Below are 22,718 nucleotides of genomic sequence, written 5' to 3'. Positions count from 1 at the left end.
GTCATATTATATTTTATTATTTCTGTAGTGGGCACTAAGATGTACTGTCTGGATCCTCCTTCAGGAATAAACTGAATATTCTCCCAGCCACAGCTACAAGCCTCTCTAGAAATGGCCTTGCTAAAATGTATGCATTCTTGTAGGAGTAGCCTGAAACTAACGAGTGGTCCACTTGGGATATAGAGGTCCAAACCTTTCACTGCAGCCTAGGGCACTGCAGCACCCTCACTGAAGAGCTGACCAAGGTCTTCCTGGGCCCGTCTCCCAGCTCAGTCTCTTCCTCTGTTTGCCCTTGCTTCCTGTTCTTCCTTTTGGCACATGTTAAGTCTCAGGACACATTCTCCAACACAGCACACACATCTCTGTACCTCAGAGCTGCTTTCTGGGGACACTAGTTTCCTGTGTGACTGTGAAAACCAGTAGCAGCATTCCCAAAGGCTGCATCGTTCTGTTGGGGAAATTTGTTGATAGGACTATTATATTCTTGCCTTCTGATGCTCCACTGGCAACGGTCCCACTGCCACCTACAAGGAGCAGACTGTATTATAATTGTGTATCAAAGAGGGACAGCAAGTGGAACATACACAATGCTCTCAACTGTGGCGAGCTCTGTTCATGTGTGTACCATGGGAAAACTGAAAAGCACAGGACCATTAACAGTGTTCTTTTCTGGGTGGTACGATGATTATGATTTTCTTTGCACTTTTCTGTATTATCAGCTTTATGGCAAGGACTGAATTGCCCTTCCTATGGGGGCTTGGCTCCCAAGGGCTGAGCACTATTGTTATTTCCCCCAAGTATACCAGCATTTATAGGTGATGATGAATATAATATCCCTCACTACCATAGAAGTCAACTCACTCTCACATTTCCAGTGGCTAGGGCATGTAGATATCAAGTTTTGACCAAGGGAGTATAGGTTTAAAAGGAAATGGCCCCCATAGGCTCATATATTTCAATACTTGGTCCCGAACTGTTTTGGAAGGATTAGGATGTGTGGCCTTGTTGGAGGAGGTGTGTCACTGGGAGTGGACTTGGATGTTTCAAGAGCTCACTCTAGGCTTCTCTCTCTCTCTCTCTCTCTCTCTCTCTCTCTCTCTCTCTCTCTCTCTCTCTCTCTCACACACACACACACACACACACACACACACACACACACACACACACTCTCTGCTTGCTGCCTTTGGGCCAGAATGTAAAGCTCTCAGCGACTGCTCCAGAATCCTGTCTGTCTGTTTCCTGCCATGGCGATCATGGACTAACCCTCTACAACTGTAAGTAAGGCCCCTATTAAATGCTTTTTCTTCTAAGATCTGCCTTGGTCACGGCATCTCTTTGTAGCAATAGAGCAACCTCTAAGACAGGGATTCTTCTTCCAAACCAGTTTGCTTGGGTATTCACCATGTAAAGCGTGCACAGAAAGGACCGGGCTCTAGAAGTCAGGCCTGGCAGCAGGTAGGGGAGGAGGAAAGAGCCTCTGCCTTGCGGTTAAGTCTTGGGTTTTTCTCTGAAAACCTCAGGAGTTAGAATTTTGAAATGCCAGAGGCTTCACTTTCAGTTTTGTTGATGTGATCTGAAGGGCAAGACGTTAAACGTGACTCCAGTCTGGCTGGAAACGTAAATGTAGCGTTGACAGCCGGAAAGTGGGGCTGTTTGTCACTGTAAACAAGTACAGAAGTGGAGAGCCAAGGGGGATGCTTACAGGGTAGAGTGATCAGAAAGGGCTTCAGAGACAAGTGGGCCTCAGCTGTTCCGAAGACTGGCTGAGACTCAGCAAAGCAGAGCTCAGGACTTCAGCCAAGTGAGCACAGAAGGGAACCAGTGGGGAGTTTGGGGTCCAGGGAACAGTGCCCACCTTCCCTGCTGGAGCTAAGGAGGCACTTAGAGAGTAAGGAAGCCACGTCAATCAACGTGAGCTAGGTGTCGATGGAAGCAAAGCAGGGGCTGCCTCAGAGTTCCTGACAAGCAGAAGGTGCTCTGCCAACTTTTTTTTCCAGATTTTTTAAAATTTTATTTTATTTTTTTCTATTATCAGCTTGATACAATACAAATTCTTATCCTAATAGTGAAATGTTTCACTGAAGCTTGCCCAGTGATTGAGTTGGTAGAAGGTGCTTTACCAACTCTTTTGATACTCACAATGCATATCATGGCACCTAAGGAGGAATGAGGTAGAGGCACCAAAGGATGATGCTGTGGTCCTCACCTTAGCGAAGTTCATACAGCCCAGTGTGGGATGGTTTCTGACAGCAGCCCAGCACTTGAACTTGACTTCAATAACAATAGTTTTCTGATGCTTGTGCAAGCTGCTCACATCATCTATGTCATCATTAGTTTGTCAACTTGCTAAGACCTAGAGTTACCTGCAAGAGTCTCAGAGATCAGGTTATCCTTCAGGCTACCTGTAGAAGAGTGTCTTGATTGTTAATTGATGTGGGACAACCCAGTCCACTGCGGGTGGTGCCATTCCCCATGCAGGGGATCCTGGATACTTACAAAAAGCATTCAGAGGAAACTGAGCAGAAGTATGCATGTTTGTCTCTCTCTGCTCTTGACTGTGAATGCCATGTGACTAACTTCTTCAAGCTCCTGGGACCCTGACTTCTCTGCAATGATTGACTATAACCTAGAGTTGTTAACTACAATCAACCCTCTTGTCTCCTAAGTGGCTTTTGGTTAGGATACTTTATCAAAACAACAGAAATGAAAATAAAACAATACAAAGGGACTATAACGTTGTTTTCTAGAGATTTTCTGAAATATTGTTATATGTCATTCTCTCTGATGATTGCTGAGCATGGTCCCACTCCTAAGAAGTAAAAAGCAGGAACAAGGGAGTGGCAGGCCAGAAAGCTACATGTGTAATGATTTCTGAGGCTCCATCCCTCTCTGGCTTTCTGCCTCAAGGCAGAAGATGTTTAAGGGTTCTTCCAATAGTGTCCTGGAATAACTCCACAACTTCCCCTGTTTATGACACCCAAGAAATGGGGGGGGGCATTTTACAACTTCTTGGATAGTCTAGTTGGACATATTGGCTATGTCAGCATTACAGGTAGATTGCCTGAACCACACTTAATCCTCAGCACTTTGTGAGGTAGGTATTTGTGCCCCTATTTTTCAGACAGGTATATTTTTTAGGTGTTCGTATCTCTTCACAAAAATAATGAATTGTTATCTAAGTATTTTTATTGTAAAACAAATAATTACTTCTCTTTTCCTCAAAAATTTTAAAGGATAGTCTTTGTCCTACTTTGCTTTCCTGTTACTATGAGAAAACACTGACCAAAAACAACTTGGGGAGGAAAGTGTTTATTTGACTCACAGGTCCATCATCTGGGGAAGCTCTGGCCAGAACTCAAGGCAGACCCCAAAGGCAGGATTGATGCAGAGGGCATGGAGGATCATTGCTTATTGGCTTGCTCTTCATGGATTCTGTTTCCTTTCTTTATCACCCAGGACCACCTGCCCAGGAGTGGCACCACAGTGAGCTGGTCCCTCCCACGCCAATCATCAGTCAGGAAAATGCCCCACAGACATGTCCACAGGGCAGTCTGATGGAGGCAGTTCCTCACTTGAGGTTCCCTCTTCCCAGATGTCTCTGGCTTCTGCCAAGTTGACGAAACCTAGCAAGCACAGGTGCAGACCTGAGCAGACCTTTGCTGTTGATTATAGAACAGCTGTTAGATAGCTGGGCTGTGTGGCAGAAAGCAAGGCCTGATCAACTCAGTCCTTGGCTTGAAATGGCCTGTGCTGAAGCCAAATAGATTCTTATGTACCAAATGGCATTGGACGTGACCTGGGGAGGTGCATGATGTTACTCAATGATGTCGTTTGGAACAGCTATCTCCAAAGTTCCAAATCAACGGGTCGTTGTGAATCCCAAACATTCTAAGTAGGTGAGCTGTCTATATTTACATTCCTGTCAAAGCAGCCCTAACCTGCTGGGTTTGTCTCTTGTCTGTCCTTTACCCTTCCCCTTTAATTGACCTTCCTCGTGTCTTGATGAGTACTCACTGGACTCTTCTCACAGTTGTGCAAAGGGATCCCTACAAAGATGGCTGATAGATCCTGACCAGTGTGTTGGGAATTCCCCTTTCCTACTACCAGCACTCCAGCCTTCCAGACATTTCTACCTCCTATCTCCACTCAGCTGGTACCTTCCACCATGTCAGATCCAAGTCAAGCATCACCTCCTTCATCAAACTCAGGCTGGTCACAGGCCACTTCACTGGGGTTTTCTCACACACTCTGTGGACATTCAGTAAAGCTTATTTTTGTGAAGGGCTGGTCAACATGGCACCACTTGGTAAGGACTGGACTATGCAGCAAAGGTAGGGCTTATAACTGAACATGTTTGTGTTACAGCTCTGAAGGGGAGGACTTCCCCAGTGGAAGTGTTACAGCTCTGCTCCAGTGGGGGAAGTTTTCCTCAAGGCAAGTGTAATAGCTCTGAAGTGAAAGGTGTCCTAGTGATCGGGAGCCAAGAAATACCACAAAGTCACACCACACAACAAACCTCACACAAGACATTTATTGGGAGGGAAAAACCCAGGAGGGTGGCTGGGCAGAGTTTATATAGGGTTTATGGGGGGGGGGGCTTACCAGGGTGGTTGGGATTGGTGGGATTTTGGTACCATGATCTTGGGCAAAGCTTAGGGATTGGTGGGATTCTGTGGTCAGACTCTGGAGCAAGCTCAGGGATTGATGGAATTTCATGCTCAGGGACTGGTAGGATTTTATGCTTGGGGATTATTGAGATTCTTTTTCTTGGCCCTGGTCTTGGGTTTAGGGTCAATTCAGCGGCAAGGTGTTCTTTCTTTGACCCTTTACCCTACAGTGTTTACCTTTGCTGAATCTGTTCTCCGCCAACATGCATAATGCTAATTATCTCTTCTATTAAATCTTTCTTATAAGCCAAAATACACACAAAGGGATGAATATGGGGGCTTGGCAGGGCATACCCTTGGTCTGAGCTAGTTTTATGAAACAACATCTAGTTATTGTGGTAGTGACAGGGAGAGTTTTACTCTGTCTTCCTGTGAAATCACCTGAACCAGGCCTCTTAAGTTCCAGCTGGGAACATAACAGGAATGGTATTCAGCAGACAGCTACAGCTAGCAGGCACAGGTTAGTTACGGAGGTGAGAAGAGTGTGGACTCTTATGACATTACTGAAAGATGGCAAAATCCAGAACTTAAGTAATGAGGATGTTACAGAATTGAACACAAAAATTAGGAACCATAACAGGCGAGTCTGAGTTACCTTCAGACACTAAAGCTTGACTCTATTTTTGTGGGTCAGTTGTCTGTTTATTAGGCTTACTGACAGAGAGCACAGGCGAAGGGGTACAGTCAGGAATGTGCATGAGCCTAAGCAGCCACACTAAAAAGCCTCCACTGCTGTGGGACATCTTTGTTTGCTGTGGATACTTGTTGCTTTGACTAGTTGATAAATAAAGTTGCATTGGCCTATGGCAGGGCAGGATGGAGCTAGGCAGGAAAATCTAAGAGAGACAGGAGGAAAAGAAAGGAGAGGCAGAGAGACACATTCCCGCTGTCCAGGGAGCAGCATGTAATGGCACAGGTAAAGCCATGGAACATGTGGCGACACATAGATTAATAGAAATGGGCTAAGTTTAAGTGTAAGAGCTAGTCAGTAATAAGCCTGAGCCAATGGCCAAGCAGTTATAATTAATATAAGCCTTTGTGTGTTTACTTGGGGGTCAAAAGTAGGAGAGATTTGTCCCGACCAGCAGCTGGGCAGGACACAGGAAAACTTCTGACTACACGCCACCCAGCACAAATGGTGACTTCCTCAAGGTCACAGAGATGGAGCCTCCTTCCTCTAGTCACTTTCAGCCTCTATACTAGAGCCCGACTCTTAGACCAGGAAGCCACCGGCAATTAGGCAAAAGGTGTATATAAATGGTGGGAGGGCCAGGCAGAGTTGGCACACATCTTTAAGGGAGGCAGAGCCAGGCAGATCTCTGTGAGTTCAAGGCCAGCCTGGTCTACAGAGCAAGATTCAGGACAGGTACCAAAACTACACAGAGAAACCCTGTCTTGAAAATAAATAAATAAATAATAAATGGTGGGAGGAGTGGATGCATCCACTGCCTCCCAAATGCCATCCTCTCTGGGAAACATCAACAAGCCAAAGGACTGCTCCTGATGGTACCATACAGGCAGGGACTGCTGCTCTGATGAAGATGGGGCACTGTTTGGCTTGGAGGGTAGAGCTATAGAACAAATGTATACAACAATCTTTTGAGGAAAGGATCTTATTTTTCATCACAATATGACAGAAGAGGAAATTGAAACACAAACAGGTTAGAGGGGATGTCCTGCTTAATGCAGCTAACAGCCAGGCTTTGCACTCAGGCTCTCCAACTCGAGTGTCTGCACTATAAGCCTCTTCTGTTGAGCCCAGTCTATGGTATTCATATCCATGTTCATTTATTTCACAGTCAATATACGGTAAGCTAGAATGCTATGTGAATCGGGAACCATGCTAGCCATGGGACCAAAAACAACAACCTCCCTCATGAACCACTGCCTAGGGTTCAAAGAAGTCAATCATGTTGACTGTGTCTATAAAGACTGACTAAAACTTCAATGACGGCGGTGAGTTTGGAATGTTGCAAAGAATCTAACTATAATTTCTCTTAGGCTACCTTTAGTTCCTCAAGAGCTCTCTTTGCCCACCTCTGTATTAGTCAGAACATCCTGATAAACAAGTTAAAAACAAAAACATCATCAACAACAAAAAACGCTTTGGAATATATTAACTTAACAGAACCCTATTCTCCACCCATGCTAAGAATGCTATCAAATAGCAACTGAGGCCCAGTGAAGGCCCCCCCCTCTCGCTGTAATAGACTTCTCTGATATTTCACCCACATATTTATTTTCTATTTATTTGTTATTTACTAATTTATTTATTTATTTTTTATTTTAAAATTTGATTTAATTTTACATATCAGCCACGGATTCCCCTGTCCTCCCCCGCCCCGCCCTCCCCACAGCCCACCCCCCATTCCCATCTCCTCCAGGGCAAGGACTCCCCAGGGGATTCAGCTCAACCTGGTAGATTCAGTCCAGGCAGGTCCAGTCCCCTCCTCCCAGGCTGAGCAAAGTGTCCCTGCATAGGCCCCAGGTTCCAAACAGCCAGCTCATGCACTAAGGACAGGCCCCGGTCCCACTGCCTGTCACCCACATATTTTTTAAATGCCTTGATTTATTAATTTCTTTATTCTGTTACCACAAAAACTCCATGAAAGCACTTTCATGTTGGAACACTATACGGGGAGAGACCTAATTCTGTGTTGCCAGGCCAGGCTCACCACATTTAAGCTCAGGAATAATCTCTTACTCCCTTTGAATTGAGAGGTGCATTTGGAGTTGAGGTATATTTGGGTTTCAGAATCTGGGGCTCTGAGAATAATCCACTCTCCACAGAAGGAGTCACCTGAATGAAAGAGAGGTACCTTCATGGACCCATTAATTCTAGGCCATCTAGTATTAATTAAAATAAAAGAAATCACAAATAAGCAGCCTACTTTTAATTAAAATGTAAAAATGTTAATCGATCTATAACAAAAATACTATGATTTATAATTATATATAATTATATTACCAATAATTAATAAGAGCTCTAACCCTTGCATGTGAGTTAAAATGAGATATTAAAAATTAATTTAAAAAATTTTACGGTTTATATTAAAACTAAAGATAAATTCTAAAAATAAGTCGGGCTCTTATCTTCTATGAGAGCCAAAGTCACATTTTAAGTCTTAATTACTGTGCCTTAGAGATCCATGAAACAAAAATGTCTCTGATCTGCAAGCCCCTTGCCCAAGGACAGATACTTCCTGAAATACTAGAGGCTGTTGTTTATGGGAGATAAGAAGCCACATGTTTTCACTCCCCTAAACAAGTTTGTTTGACCCAGCTGCACCAGATGTGCTTGATCACATGTGGGCGGGAGGTTCACAGGCAGGAAATATGTCAGGATGTATGCTTGCCCCTGATTGGATATAGGCTGGATGTACATCAGGATGTATGCTTGCCCCTGATTGGACTTAATGGGAAACGCAACGAATTGTGGGTTTTCCTTCTTAAGCCCTTGCCATACTTGATTTTGGGCCATTTCCTGGGAACCTGGGTATGGACTGGGCCAGAGCCCATTCACCTGGCCAGTATTTAATTAAATCTTACTTCAAATTTGGCTTTAAACTGGTAGTGGTTTTATTCTCCATCAGTAGGATTAACACTCCCTCTAACCTTGCCTCCGTATTCCTTATCTCTTACCAGAAAATTCTATATCAAAGAAAAAGACCATAGCCTGTTTTAAGATAGTAAAAAAATCCCCATTTGTAAAGGTCGCTTTCCCGTGGGAAGCTATGTTCACACTTGGTTTTGTCTCCTATTTTTCCTTGAATGACTTTTTCTTCTTTGAACTCTCATGTTTACATGAAAATGTCTTTGCCTAAGGTGAGGTCCCTAAAGTTTAGGGTGCTCCTTAGGCTGCCGTGATGACCAAAGCATGTCTCTGCCCCCTTACTGCGAGTCTTCCTGGGGATTACGCTGAGATCCACCTTTCACCATGGTTGCTGAGTCCCCTGGCTGCTGCTTGGAGACTTACCCTGTTAAACATGATTTACGTGTTACCTTGGAGCTTGGCCTCTGTTTTTTTTCTGATCTGAGACCTGCTAAATGTTTGAGTGCCAATGACTCAAAAATCGACATCTTCTAGGCCCATCCACACCCGTCACATATCTGTCCCAAGCCCATCTCTTACCTACAAGAAAGCTGCCAGAGACACAGTGGAAAACCATTCCCCCTCGGCTTTTTAGCTCTTGGGAGAGACGGTGACACATTGACAGAGACACACACACACAGGGAAAGAGACAGAGAGACAGACAGAGACATATACACAGAGACACAGAGAGACAGACCGAGAGATACAGAGAGAGATGCAGAGAGAGACAGAGACAGAGAGACATATAGACACACACACACACACACACACACACACACATGATTACCTATGTCTATAGGACAAACTTCACTTTTTGTGTTACTAAGCCTTTCTCACATTTTAAAGAGATAGGGATCTTTACCTTTTTCTGTAGGTGGGCATACCTAGATTTCATGTAATTGTGTTTTATGTGCCTATAGTAATTGTTTTCATATATTTTTGGTTGTTTTCATATGTTGTTTGTGTCAAAAAATTTTAACAAGCTGTGGCCACTTCAATTTTTATTAAATTCACTTTTGTTTTATGCTAAACTATAATTATAATTTTTATTTTGCATGCCCAATTAAACCTGCATGCAGATTTACAAATTTGAGTATTATGATTATGTATTAAAAGGCCTGAAAAATACATATTACCTTATAAACTTCAGTGCTCTAAACATCTTCAAACCTATTAAGGTTCCATAAAACCTTAAAATGCTAATTGTTTATATAAAACAACACTCATTAGAGTTATAAGGTAAACATTCCATTAAGCTGTAAAATCTAAATATTCATAGATTTTTGGTAAGTATTTCCTTCCAAAACAGGCTCTAAACACACACACACACACACACACACACACACACACACACACACACACTTTAAATTTTTATTTCATTTAATAGTAATGGGTAACATAAAATCATATGATTTATTTTTCAAAATAGTTTTGCTATAAAACTATTAAGTGTAAGGTTTCTTATTAAATTAATAAATGTATTTGTTAGGATTCTGCCCCTCCTCCAGCTGCATGACCACACATGCGCGGCTCAGTAGCTAAGCAAGTGGTCTTACATCTGTGTCATCATTGAGCTGCGGGATCGTGCAAATGCGTGAAGTCATGCATGCAATCAGCGCATGCATGGCGTAGCTCTGTATGTTTTATTTTGCTTTTGCTTTTGTTTTTCTCTTTTTCACTATAGCATAAAACAAAACAAAAGACTGCTGTGCCCCATGCTTCCAAGAGATAGCACAGGTATAGCAAGCCACCTAGACTCTTACCAGCCCAAATAGCGTTGGTAGTTTGAATGAAAATGGCCCCATAGGCCCATAGGGAGTGACACTACTGGGAGGTATGACCTTGTTGGAGGAAGTGCATCACTGGGGTGGGTGGGCTTGAGGTCTCAGAAGGTCATACCAGGTCTAGTGGCTCACAGTCTCCTCCTGATGCCTCTGGATCCAGATGGAGAACTCTCATCTCCTTTCCAGCATCAAGTCTGCCTGCATTTCACCATGCTTCCTTCCCACCACGGCAATAATGGACAAAACCTCTGAAACTGTAAGCCAGCCCCAATTAAATGTTCCCTTTCTAAGAGTTGCTGTAGTCATAGTGTCTCTTCACAGCAATAGAAATCCTAACTAAGATAGCATATTTAAAAAAATATTTTAGTGTCTTCGATCCTTGTCTTGTCTTTCAAATATACCATGTTTAAAATAAATAAGGTCATTTGCACAATTAAAAGAAAAAAGTCCCAACTCTGGCTGCCCTAACAAACAGCTGACATGTCCAATTAAAGGGGCAAAATAATAGCAAAGAGCAAAGAGTATATTCAACTGTGAGCCATGTGACCACGGAGGTAAAGCAGAGTTGGAGGAAATATGGTCCTAGATCTTTCTTTGGGACAATTAACATGAGTTTTAAAATTTAAATTCTCTACAGTTTTTTTAAGGACATAATCATACAGTTCTAGTCAAAATGTTTTCCCCTTGATTTGTGTCTCTATTCTGGCTCTACAGCACACTCCCTATTGCTTGAGGATATAAATTAATTTTAAGAGGCGATTACTTTTATGCCAGGATATAATTTTTTCTACTGGCTAATTGCCCTCTGAGATACTAAACTGTTTGTTCCAAGGATTAAGAGGATAAATTGGGTCTTTGCTTTCAGCTATGTTTCATTTGTATGTGAGAGGCAGAGGAATATAAACAGTTAAAGGATTTTAAGGGATTTTTGCCTCTACTGCCTCTTTAAAAACAAACAAATGAACAAACAGATTTTTCAAGACCCATATCTTAGCTGTAACTATGTAAAAGACAACTCTAAACATTTTTTTAATTGTCATTTTAAATTCTACTTCAAAGGCTTACTAAGACATCTTAAAGTTTAAGTCTAATCTCAATGTGTTACATCCTAATGACATTTTTAGGACAATAATTACTTTTAGTTTAAAAAAAAAAAAAAGACAAAATAGGAACTGGAGAGATGGCTCAGCAGTTAAGAGCACTGGCTGTTCTTCCAGGAGCCAGGTTCACATCACCGCACCCACATGGTGTAAGCACCTGTAACTCCAATTCCAGCGGATCTGACTCCCTCTCCAGGTCTCTGCCAACACCTTCACGCACACGGTGCACAGACATACATGTAAGCAAACACCCATACACATAAAACACGTGCTGAATGACTAACATACCTTATACAAACAGGTGACTCAGAAGAAGTAAAGTCATAAACGGCAAACTTTATCCTGCTTTGGATGCCTCGTAAACCGAAATGAAAAGTAATACTCTTTTTTTTTCTAACAAAAGCTACTCAGGTATTTTCCCTGTATTTTTCCTGTTAGACATCCAAGAAACCATTTTTTTTCTGTGCTTTAGATACAGCCTCCTGAGCTTCCAGCTAAAATTAACTCATTAAAATTGTTTTCTAAATTTCATAATAACAAAAATATTAATATTACAACTAACGATATTCTAAGAAGATTATAAAAATCAAACTTAAAGTCTGCGTTCCTGGGCCATGGTCACTCACATGAACTCTCTTCCTCTCTTTGAATTGAGAGCTATGTTTTTGCACTGACAGCTGGCTGCTATACTGAATGAGAATGAGGATGTGATCGCTCCAAAGGATGGTTGAGGACAAGGTTTTTGTTGTAGATTGAGGGAGAGGACAGCCAGAGGCCTCTGCAAGGGTCAAGACTGAACCAGGCCATGAGAGGAGGAGGGAAGGGAGAGAGGAGAGAGCAAGAGAACGTGGGGGGGGGGGTGGACCAAGAAGAGTGAGGAGAGAGAGAGAGAGAGAGAGAGAGAGAGAGAGAGAGAGAGAGAGAGAGAGAGACTGAGAGACAGAGAGAGAGAGAGACTGAGAGACAGAGACAGAGAGAGACAGAGAGAGACAGAGACTGAGAGAGAGAAGAGAGACTGAGAGAGAGAGACAGAGAGAGAGAGACAGAGACAGAGACAGAGAGAAAGACACAGAGAGACAGAGACAGAGACAGAGAGAGAGCCAGGAGAATGTGTCGCTGAAATGGCAGGGCTATATAGGAACCAAAAGCTGGGCAAAGGAAGCCCACGGGCTGGAGAAGTTTAAGGTGGGGGCAGGGTGAGAACACAGGTTCTGAGTGGGCCCAGAGGCCGTGCTAACAGGCTCCACAGTTAGCCGTTGGTTTCCTAGGTTTGCCCTGGTGACTTCCTCATCTACATGATGGGAAAATTGACTAGAGAAATAAAAGTCACAAAGGATACCTCAGGTGTGTAATAGGCCAAGTCTCAGGGAATGAGGTTAGCTGCTAATCCCCTTCAGAGAATCAAGTGACAAGCCGTGTGCCACAACACAAGACTGTAGCATCCAGGAAGCTGAAGCTAGTCTGGGTTGAATAGAAAGACTCTCTCAGAAGAGGAAGGAAAAGGGCTGGGGCGGGTAAAGGGGGCAAATCCAGTGCAATTGGCTACAGGTAACCAACCATACACAACTTCGCTTAAGATTTAACCTTCCACACTCCCAGGGTCACACAGTGATCCATCCTGCCCCCTCTCTCAGACTTTGCTTCCTCACTTTCTACATGCTACCTTCCTCTTAGATTGTTTGGAAATGACTCCACTACTTGTAAGGTGAGCCTCAGGTCAGCAGCCTTAGCTTCCCCTGGGAGCTTGCAGAAACACAGATTCTCAGGCCCACCTAGACGGACTGACTCAGGCTTGCACGTTCTCTGGGTCTTTCTGGGTGATTGGCAGGCCTATGCAGTCAGCAGCTCTGCCATGAGAGAGAACTCCACACCGTTGCTTCCCTGAACCTAGGTGAGGCTCTTTCACAGGGGGCAACATCAGGGCTGGGTCTGTAACTCCTACAGCACTCCAAAGACGAAAATAGGTTGCTGGTTGTCTGCATCCTCCCTGGTGCCTGTGGGATACAGACTCATGTAGGCCAGTAGAACCATCAGAGAAAGGAGAAAGCAGTCTGCAGTGCCCGCCCCCATTTCCCTGTCGATCATCCCCCAAGCCCCACCCCACGGCTGCCGCTGCACAACTAAATGGGAGAATAACTTCTCTAGACACACTAACTTTGGTCTTCATGTCCAAGGAATGGGGTGCTTTGAGCCACCGCATGACAGAACCATGTAGGAAAGTCCCAGCAAGCCAGAGTAGGCTTCTGCTGCTTGCACAGCCACTTCAGCAGTAGCTGGGTGCTTCCTGTAGGGCCCAGTCTTGTGTCTGGTCTCAGTCCCCACAGACCACCCCCTCTTCCCCTGGCTGCCTGTGCTGGCTCTCAGTGCACACCCTGCAGTGGAGGCAGTTACGGACCCAGCACTCACCCCTGCGCCATGCCAGTCTGGTCAGTCCTCAGGACCTGCACACAGCAGGGCTGATTGGCCCCCTCCAGAGCAGCGCCCTGGAGCAGCCTCTCCTGCTGAGCTGCACCAACACTAGGTTGGGTAATGCCTCCAGCTTTGCCAGCTTTGTTGGAATATTTTTTCACTTGTAACTATGTGACCACAAATGCTGCCACAAGCATCACGTGGCTCCGCGGCTGCTGTGGAAAGGGAGCCCCGCCTTTTATGTGTCTTATGTCTTTCTCTGTGACCACTGGGCTTTGCTTTTTCCCTTTCCTGCCCAGTTGACTGAGCTGTCAGGTCTGGAGAGACTATAAAGCATGAAGAGGAAACTGTCCAACTATACAAAGAATTAGAACAATCAATACCGTTTTCATTTTAAAAAGACTTCAGAAAGTGCTTTTTTTAAATGCAACGTGTCTATATGCTAGATACAGAAAGCTGAGAAGACAGAAAAGCATTCATTACCCATGATGCCACAGTGTAGAGAAAGCTACTTCTGGGGCTGGGGGGATGGCTCAGTGATTAAGAGCACTGGCTGCCCTTCCATAGGACCTGGGTTTAATTCCCAGCATCCACACAACAACTCACAACTATCTATAGCTCTAGTTTAGGAGATCCTACACCCTCACACAGACATGCCTGCAGACAACACCACCAATGCACATAAAATAAATAAATTAAAAAAAAAAAAAAAGAAATAGAACCACTTCCTACATATGGCTGGAAAGGCTAACTATAACACTATTTGGCATTTCGTTAGTGGTGTCTTTAAATTTAATTCCATAAATAATAAATATTTAGCACAGGCCAGTGCCCACACAGTGGCACTTAACCTCAGATTCTGCCCAGGATGAGTGGGAGAGGAAAGGCAGTCTACAACAGTACTCAGGCATAGCCCAACCTGTCTGCTTGTAGCCTCCTTGTAAGCTCAGCCCACACCAGGCAAAGACGTGAAAGGCAGGACTCAACTCTCCCCACAGGCATTCAGCCACAGGACAACCAGCAGAGCCTGGATCCAGCGTCAGGCCTCACAGACCTCACACTGCATGTTCCTGGCTGCAGAACACACAAATACCCTTAGAATGAGGGCTGCTAACTTAGACTATAAAAAGTTCTGTTCTGAGAGTTTTAAACACACCTGTGATGAGCAAGGCACCTGTGGTGGTTATCTTCATTGTCAACAAGACTGGGTGTGGAATTACCTAAGAGACACACCTCTGGACCTGAAAGGGTGTTTCCAGAGAGGATCGACTGAGGAGGAAAGACCCACCCTGAATGTGGACCTCACCATCTGTGATCTGGAGCCCAAGACTGAATAAAAGAAGAAAACAGAGTCAGCCAGTGTTCCCTGTGTTGCTTCCTGCTCCTGTAAGGCAGTGAGGTGACCCAGCCATAGGTCTTTTTGTACACTGTGAAGATTTATCACTTGGATTGGTTTAATAAAATAGCTGGATAGCCAATAGCTAGGCAAGACTTTTGGGGCAGAGAGGATGCTGGGAAGAAGAAGGGCGGAGATGCGGAGAGTCACCAGCCAGACAGAGAGGAAGCAGCATGGGCAGTACAGAGTAAAGGTGATAAAGCCACAAGGAAGAAAGTAAATTAATAAAAATGGGTTAACTTGAGTTGTAAGAGCTAGTTAGTAACAAGCCCAAGCTATTAGCCAAGCTTTCACAGTAAGAAGTCTCTGTGTGGTTATTTGGGAGCTGGCAAGTGGGATATGGAGCTACCTGTACTGTACCTGTGCACCATGATGGACTGAATCCCTTAAATGGAGAGACAAAATAAAATCTAAGTTGCCTCTGACAGATATCTTTACAGCACTGAGAGGCATGACTAACAGCACCTTGTCCATTTTTATCTCAGTATGGAAGGAGCCCATTTCCCTGTGAGAAAGGATCCCTGACATCATCTGCCTGGATCCTTCACCTCTAAGGTCAGGGGTCACCCTGACTCCATCCATGACTCCCTGAAGAAGGAAAAGCACTCCAGCCTCTGTTGGGAAATGTGAAGGTGCTGAGCTTGGCTGGTACTTGGATGGTCCTGAGGAACAGCTCATCAATGGCAGAGCAGCATCTGCAATCCACACAATGCCTGCTGATTAGTGATGACTGAAATTATTGTGGAAGGAGTTTGCAAGCACAGAGAGAGATTGGCACTAACCTTGCCAAGAGTTTTGAGTGTCAGTCCAATAAAATTTCAAATATTAAAGTGAACACGTCCCCCACCAGCCTTTAGTGCTGCAGGTTCAGGTTACTCAATGGCATTACCCATAAGGCACCTCTTAAGGACAGCAACCTGAGCTCTTCTTTTGAAATGCATATTTAACTTATTCTGGGCTTCATTTCTAGTGCTGACTTAATTTCTGGGAGGTACTGATCTGTGATACCATACTAATTTGTAGACTGATTTACTACAGCCCTCTCTCTCTCTCCAAGAACCTGAAGAGTTATGAAAATACTCATCCTTCCTAAATTGGTTTTCTGGCTTGTGTCTGTAGAAGCACCCAATGCTCACTTCAGAAAGGATGGAGACAAACATACTTCTTTTACTGAATCCTAATCAGGTGAGGGAAGCCATGAGTGTTCACCCAGACCCCATGACACACTGCTTTTTTTATTTCCACGGCCATCTGAACAGGAATCAGCTGGCTGCCTAGGTGTCCAACACAGTGTCTGCAGAGAAGGCTGAAATAGACTTCTCTTGCCTGAGCTAAGCAAATGCTAAATTGCCAGCAAGACTCAGGCATGCCAGATGGCAGTTGCCACACCTTGCCAGTTACCAATCAGTATCCAACAGTTGGGGCTGACCAAACAACAACTGTCCTTGACTCTGGCTTCTGGTCATCTGTTGGCTATAAATAGAAGCTTGGTGAAAAAGAGCAAAGTACTTGACCCAGCAATCCAGGAAGTCCGGCCGAAAACGGCAGAACCTTGAGCATCAGGATGAAGCCTGAGAATGGAAAAGCACCAAGTCTGAAAGGAAGAGTATGCGCCAGCATGAGGCATCTGCAGCCAGAAGCAACGGGTGTTTTCATGAATTCTAGAATAGCTCTGGACTGCGGATGAAGTCATGTGGAAGCCTGAGGCTATCAACACGCAAAGTCCTCTAGGTTTGACAGATCGCAACTGTTAGAGTTGCTTAAGAAAATAGGAAAGCAAATCCAAAATACAGAGCCAAGCTTTTCCACACCAAAAATGACATTAGTCCATGATTCTGCTTCATGTAATATAAAATAACCCCTTACTACATTTCATATTAGAGAGAAAACCCTATACCTAAGTGTTTTGGTCTTTTATGTTTGGGCTGAATTATCCTAAAATGTTGCATTGGGAAGAGACTTCCTGTGTTCTGGGGCCTGATCCCCATATATATCACCCCAGGTACATGTATATCACCCCCAGGCACACATATATCACCCCAGACACATATATATCACCCAAGACACATACATATCATCCACAGACACATACATATCACCCATAGACACATATCACCCACAGACACATACATATCACCCATAGACACATATATATATCACCCCCAGGCACATATATACCACCCTAGACACATATATATCACCCAAGACACATACATATCACCCCCACACACATACATATCACCCATAGACACATATCACCCACAGACACATACATATCACTCACACACGCGTACATATCACCCACAGACAAAGGGCAGAAGTTCGAAGCCAAGCTGGGTTATGGGTGATCTGTTGGAGGAGACTCTGGACGCATTCATATGCTCTGGGCAAAATGCAAACATGCCAGCAGGAAAGGAAAGAGCAACAAAACAGAACAAAAACATGAGCTGAGCCGAGTGTAAGCACCAGCGAGAATTAAACTGTCCTGTTGTTACACAGGCCACACTTTCAAAGGTTGAGGCGCCAGTGAGCAGGCCCAGGATCCTCCAGCCTGAGTCTCCTGTCACCAGAGGCAGCTGGGCACGTCCTTCACTGCTGACAACTGGGACAGGAGTGTGTGGACAGAACCTGCAAAACTGTGGGCGTGGTGAGACTCCGGGAATCAGGGGTGTGTGTGTGTGTGTGTGTGTGTGTGTGTGTGTGTGTGTGTGTGTCTGTCTGTCTGTCTGTCTGTCTGTCCAGCACAGCTCCTTTCTTCTGGGGCAGTCTCACTGGCGCTTGGATAGTGCTCTTTCAAATTTAAAAGCCACTCTTGATACAAAAGTGGTTATGCTTTGAGGCTTGAGAGACTGAAAGCCCCTGGGAATCTAGTAGGCTTGCATTTGGTCCCTCACCACGCCATTTGTGCAGATTTAAGGGCTCGTCCTATAAAATCTGTTTTCAGTCTACAAATGGATTAGCAGGCCCCGGCCATCTCAGAAAACACAGGACTCTGGGTCATTGCTTCAAAGCCGACCACTCAGATTAGAAACTGAAGCACTTCTGGTGGGCCTTTTCCCTTGTTTAGGGACAGTGAGTTTGTTGATCAACTTCTCCCTCCATGGGGACATTTGACAAAGAGGTTCTTGGTTGTTTTTCTTTTTCGGGGTGGAGTGCAGGTGTTATTCACTTGAGGGTTTTTTTGTTACTATTATTTTTTTGTTACTATTATTTTTCAGACTGGTCTTGAACTCCTTGATGTTCCTGCCTCCACCTTCCAAGTGCTGAGACAGAGGGATGGCCACCAGGCTGAGCTCTCCTGCTTGCTTTTCATTGTGAAATCAAATTAACCTCCGTCAAACTTAGAGGATCTAGACTTCTTCCCCATTGTTCACGTCTGTTTTTTTTCTTTCTTCTTTTCCTAGCAGGTTTTATAACTTTGACCCCATGTCTCAGGTCACTGCTCACTCAGAGATTCTGAGAAAACCAGTATTATCTCAGCCACGAAGGTGTTTGTTCCTCTCACAATCTGGCGCTTGGAAAGCAAATGGAGAAGGTGCGATAAACAGTCATTGGCAGAATTTTCCAATTTCACAAATGTGTCTCAAAAGATAGAGTTGCAAAGTTACAGGAAAATGGGTGGACCTCCTGGTAAGGCTGACTTTCCACAATACCGATTCTCAGAAGCGCCCACTGGAAGCTATGGGCAAATAGTTTTTATCTTGAAGACCTTTCTAACTAGTAGAATTTGATAAGTTCGTCAAAGAAAAGCATCAGAGTTCCAGCTTGGGGAAAGTCCATTCCTCCATTTTTACACACCAAGAGATGGACTGCTGGCCCCACCCTACACGGTTGTTTTCCTTCAAAGTATATCTGGTGTGTAGTCCAGGCACCTCTGACGTCTAAAATGGAGAGATGCTGGTTACTTGGTAACCTAGGTTTTGCTTTGCCAATGGGGCCATGACTTCCTTGGGACTACCATTAAGGCCCATGGTGTTCCCGTGGCTTACCAAACCAGAGCCAGCACAGCACGACATCTGAATTCCTCATTCTGAGCTCCAGCTTCATTTCCCACCCAATCCCAGACACTGTGACATCATCTAAAATGGTGAAGCCCCCTCAGTTATCACAGTACGTAGGGTGACCAATGAGAGCTACCAAGCTGCTTGCCAACCTTGACATTCGGCTAACAGCTGACAAAATGTGACAGAAACAGATGTGGATAATGCCATTAACAAGGACGTTTCACTTGGGGTTACCAGGAGCAGCAGAACAATCAGGGCAAGTTACTGTAAGAATTGCTCTATGTGTCCCCGGGGCCTGGGTGCAGAGGCCTTACTCCATGGTTAGGAGCTCCAGGCTGCAGGCAGGACTTTTCCATCTTCAGGGAAGCCTTCACTCCGCTTCTGAGGCTTTTGGATTGATTGGATCAGGACTACCCAGACTCCTAGGGGATTTTAACTGATAAGGGGCTGGAGCTACGCCTACAGAACACAGCTCTGTGACACCTGGGCAAATTACCAAATCATTTGAGACTGTCCCTCACTTGCAGTAACACATGAAGCTGAGCATCACAGAGGGACACATTTTTGCTTTGTTTTGTTTAACAAAGGGTCTTGTGCATCAAATTCAAAATATAGCTGAGGGTGACCTTGAACTCCTGGTTCTTCTGTCCACCTCTGGAGTGCTAGGATCACATGTGAGTGTCACCAGTTTGGGACACTGCTCTTGATTCCCTATGGAGATAATTCCATACTGAAGAAGCCTAAATGGTCCCTGCTATTCTTAGCACAGTATCAAACAGAAAATGGACAACAACAACAAAATATTTACTGCATGAATCAGATCATGACAGGGTTGAGGGTAGGGCACAAGATGTGAGCTCTGCTCTCGGTGGGCAGTGGGACCCAGACAGAGCCCTGGGAGTGTGAGTGATTGCTAGGTTTGGGGCCAGGGCACATTATGCCTCACCAATTTTATCTAAGCAAGGGAAGTTAATTTTTACCAAGGACCTCATGGAAGGGGAGGACACATGTGGAGAAGCCAGACGCTCTGCAGCTGGTGGGAAGTTGGGCAAGAGGAAGGCTGTGAGGAGGGACAGCCAGTCTTCCCCCACAGCTTCCTCTGCCAAAGCTTTGCACCTCACTGGCAACCCCAGCCAAAAAGCAAAGTGAGACCAGCAGCAGCAAACCGGAGTGTACCAGAGTGGCTGGTGAGTCTCAGCCCCCTGACTGCTGTCTGAAGGACTTGGGAGGAAGTGCTCTTCCTTTGTGATCCTTGGTTTCCTGCTCGGTGAACTGCTGTACGAGCTTCCAAGCCTTCAGGCCACAGAAACAGCTTCCTGTGAGTGGAGATGACCCCTCCGGGTTCAGGAGCTGCCTACAGCTCAAAACATCTTTTAGGAATAAGGAAGGAAACTTACAGCTATCTTCTGGGCCTTGGGGACACTCTTGGGGTCAACTAGCATGTCCTTCTGGGTCAATCAACTCCAGTAATCACTGTTTCCTTAAGTACCGAGGAAGTGAGTGGCTTTGGCACACAGATTTTCAAAAATATTAGCTGCAAGTATTATTTCAGACTTCCAGAGTATGGCAACTGCAGAGGCAGACTAAGTAAGGGGCTTGCACCACTCCCGGGAGCTGAACTGAGCCCCACCAGGGCGACCATCCTGCTAACACCAGATCTTTTTATTGAAGCTCTCTAAGTGTTCTATTAATCATGATATAATGGGAAAAACAGCGGATTTGCTGGCTGAGTGCTGAAAATAAAGCATGGTCTTCATTATCCTCCCATCTCTCCCCTTATTTTATGTCTAGATCCCACAGAACAGTTTTTGGCCAGCAAGAAATCAGTTGAGTAGGCAGGATAAAGAGAGAACGAACAAACGGAGCCAGGAACATCACAACGGAGCTCAGCCAAGGCTCAGCTCTCCAAGCAGCTGCCAAACCCTTTCCCAGCTGAATGAAGATTTCACGTTTTTTGCCTCCGCTTATGGGGAGAAACATGGGGGAAGGTCCAGCTCTATTTATTACCATCATTTGACTGTTGGCTCCATTAACATCAAGAGGTTTGAGTCCAACCACACTGACTTCCTGGACACTGTGGAGTGGGCTGCTCTGCTATGAAATGAGACCATCAACCATCTTGCCCTCCAGGATGTCAACAATAACAAGGAAAGTCACCACTGATAGGAACAGTCAGTTTCCATATATCCTTATCCAAAATGTGATGTGCAGCGTGCACTGTCCCTGGAAAAATAATGAGAAATATGACCTGCTAAGGGGAGTGGTTTTTTTTTTTTTTTTTTTTTTTTAGACAGGGTTTCTCTATGTAGTCTTCGCTGTCCTGGAACTCACTCTGTAGACCAGGATGGCCTTGAAATCACAGAGATCTGCCCTCCTCTGCCTCTTGAGTGCTGGGATTAAAGGCGTGCGCCACCACTGCCTGGCTAGGGGAGTGATTCTTGCTGCCATGAAAACGTTTACCTCAGGGCTGCTGAGATGGTTCACTGGGTGACAGTGTCTACCACCGATTCTGACATCCTGAGTCTGATCCTTGGGGCCTAGAAGAAAATGGACTGCCCCACATCGTACACACACACACACACACACACACACACACACACACACACACACGATAAATAAGTAAATAAAATAAAGTTATAAAATCTTTCATAGGTCAGGGGATCCTAGTCTACCTCGTAGTTTCGCGTTTAAGAGTGCCTTACTAAGATAACAAAAGGCTGCAGATTCCTATACCTCAGGCTTCCATCACCTTCTCACTTATTTCTGTGAGCTTCTCACTAGCCAACAAAGCTACATGGCCGTTACTAATCATATGGGAAGTTAGGCAGGAGCAGAAGAGGACATGAATATTCAGGGGCCTCCTGCTGTCTTTGCCACACAAGGAAATCCTAAGAGCAACATGGCCATGGGCAGCTGTCTATTGTTTGAGTCAATGAAACTTTCAGTTTGTTGTTGTTGTTTTGTTTTGTTTTTTAAGTCACCCAGATTAAACTTGAGATCTTCCCATGTCAGTCCCCTGAGCACTGGAATTACAGGCATGTGTCAACACAATGGAACCAGTGAGTATTTTCTAAGAACATTTTGTGACAGACACAGTCCCATACTCAAGAGATATCTCAGGGCATACAATAGATCCCACGAAGTGCCATGTCTAATTTTTTTAGAGTTCATTTGACTGCAGAAGCAAAAGCTGATCCCTGAGGTGTGTGGATGTCATCCTCTGATCCCTGAGGTGTGTGGATGTCATCCACTGATCCCTGAGGTGTGTGGATGTCATCCTCTGATCCCTGAGGGTGTGGATGTCATCCTCTGATCCCTGAGGTATGTGGATGTCATCCTCTGATCCCTGAGGTGTGTGGATGTCATCCTCTGGACACTGCTTTAGCACTTTGCCCCTCCAAGTCTGTTCACGACCGGAATCAACACCAGTCATATATTCTAAGCTCTGCAACAGCCTTCACTTGGCAGATCCCAAGTCCTCAGCCTGTAGGTGGTCTCTGCGACACAACCTGAGCTGGCCTGCCACCTCTGTGCCTCTCGCTCTGTTCCTCCTTCTCTACTCTCTGCCACATGGGCCTCAATGCTGCTCTTCATCATGCACCCAAACCACCGCTGCCACAGGACCTTCGCACTCGCCATTTTCCCTCCCTGGACTCTCTCCAGTATCCATAGGGTTGCCTCCTTCACCTTCTGAAGGTCTCAGCTAAAATAAATGCCACTCTGTAAAGGGAACTCCCATATATGCCCCCTCCCCTGAAAGAACCCC

The 22,718-nt window shown here is 44.9% G+C and overlaps 1 long non-coding RNA gene across 1 annotated transcript; it reads left to right on the top strand.

The window, feature by feature from the left end:
- Window positions 1-18,168: 18,168 nt before the first annotated feature.
- Window positions 18,169-21,207, top strand: LOC131926328 (uncharacterized). The gene is made up of 2 exons (XR_009383473.1): window positions 18,169-18,483; window positions 20,744-21,207. It is a non-coding gene; the product is annotated as an uncharacterized LOC131926328 (long non-coding RNA).
- Window positions 21,208-22,718: the final 1,511 nt, after the last annotated feature.

This window comes from Peromyscus eremicus, chromosome 16_21, assembly GCF_949786415.1.
Source record: "Peromyscus eremicus chromosome 16_21, PerEre_H2_v1, whole genome shotgun sequence".
NCBI classification, from domain to species: domain Eukaryota; kingdom Metazoa; phylum Chordata; class Mammalia; order Rodentia; family Cricetidae; genus Peromyscus; species Peromyscus eremicus.
Note: the sequence above shows the minus strand (reverse complement) of the source record. Positions and strands in the feature narration are given on the sequence as shown.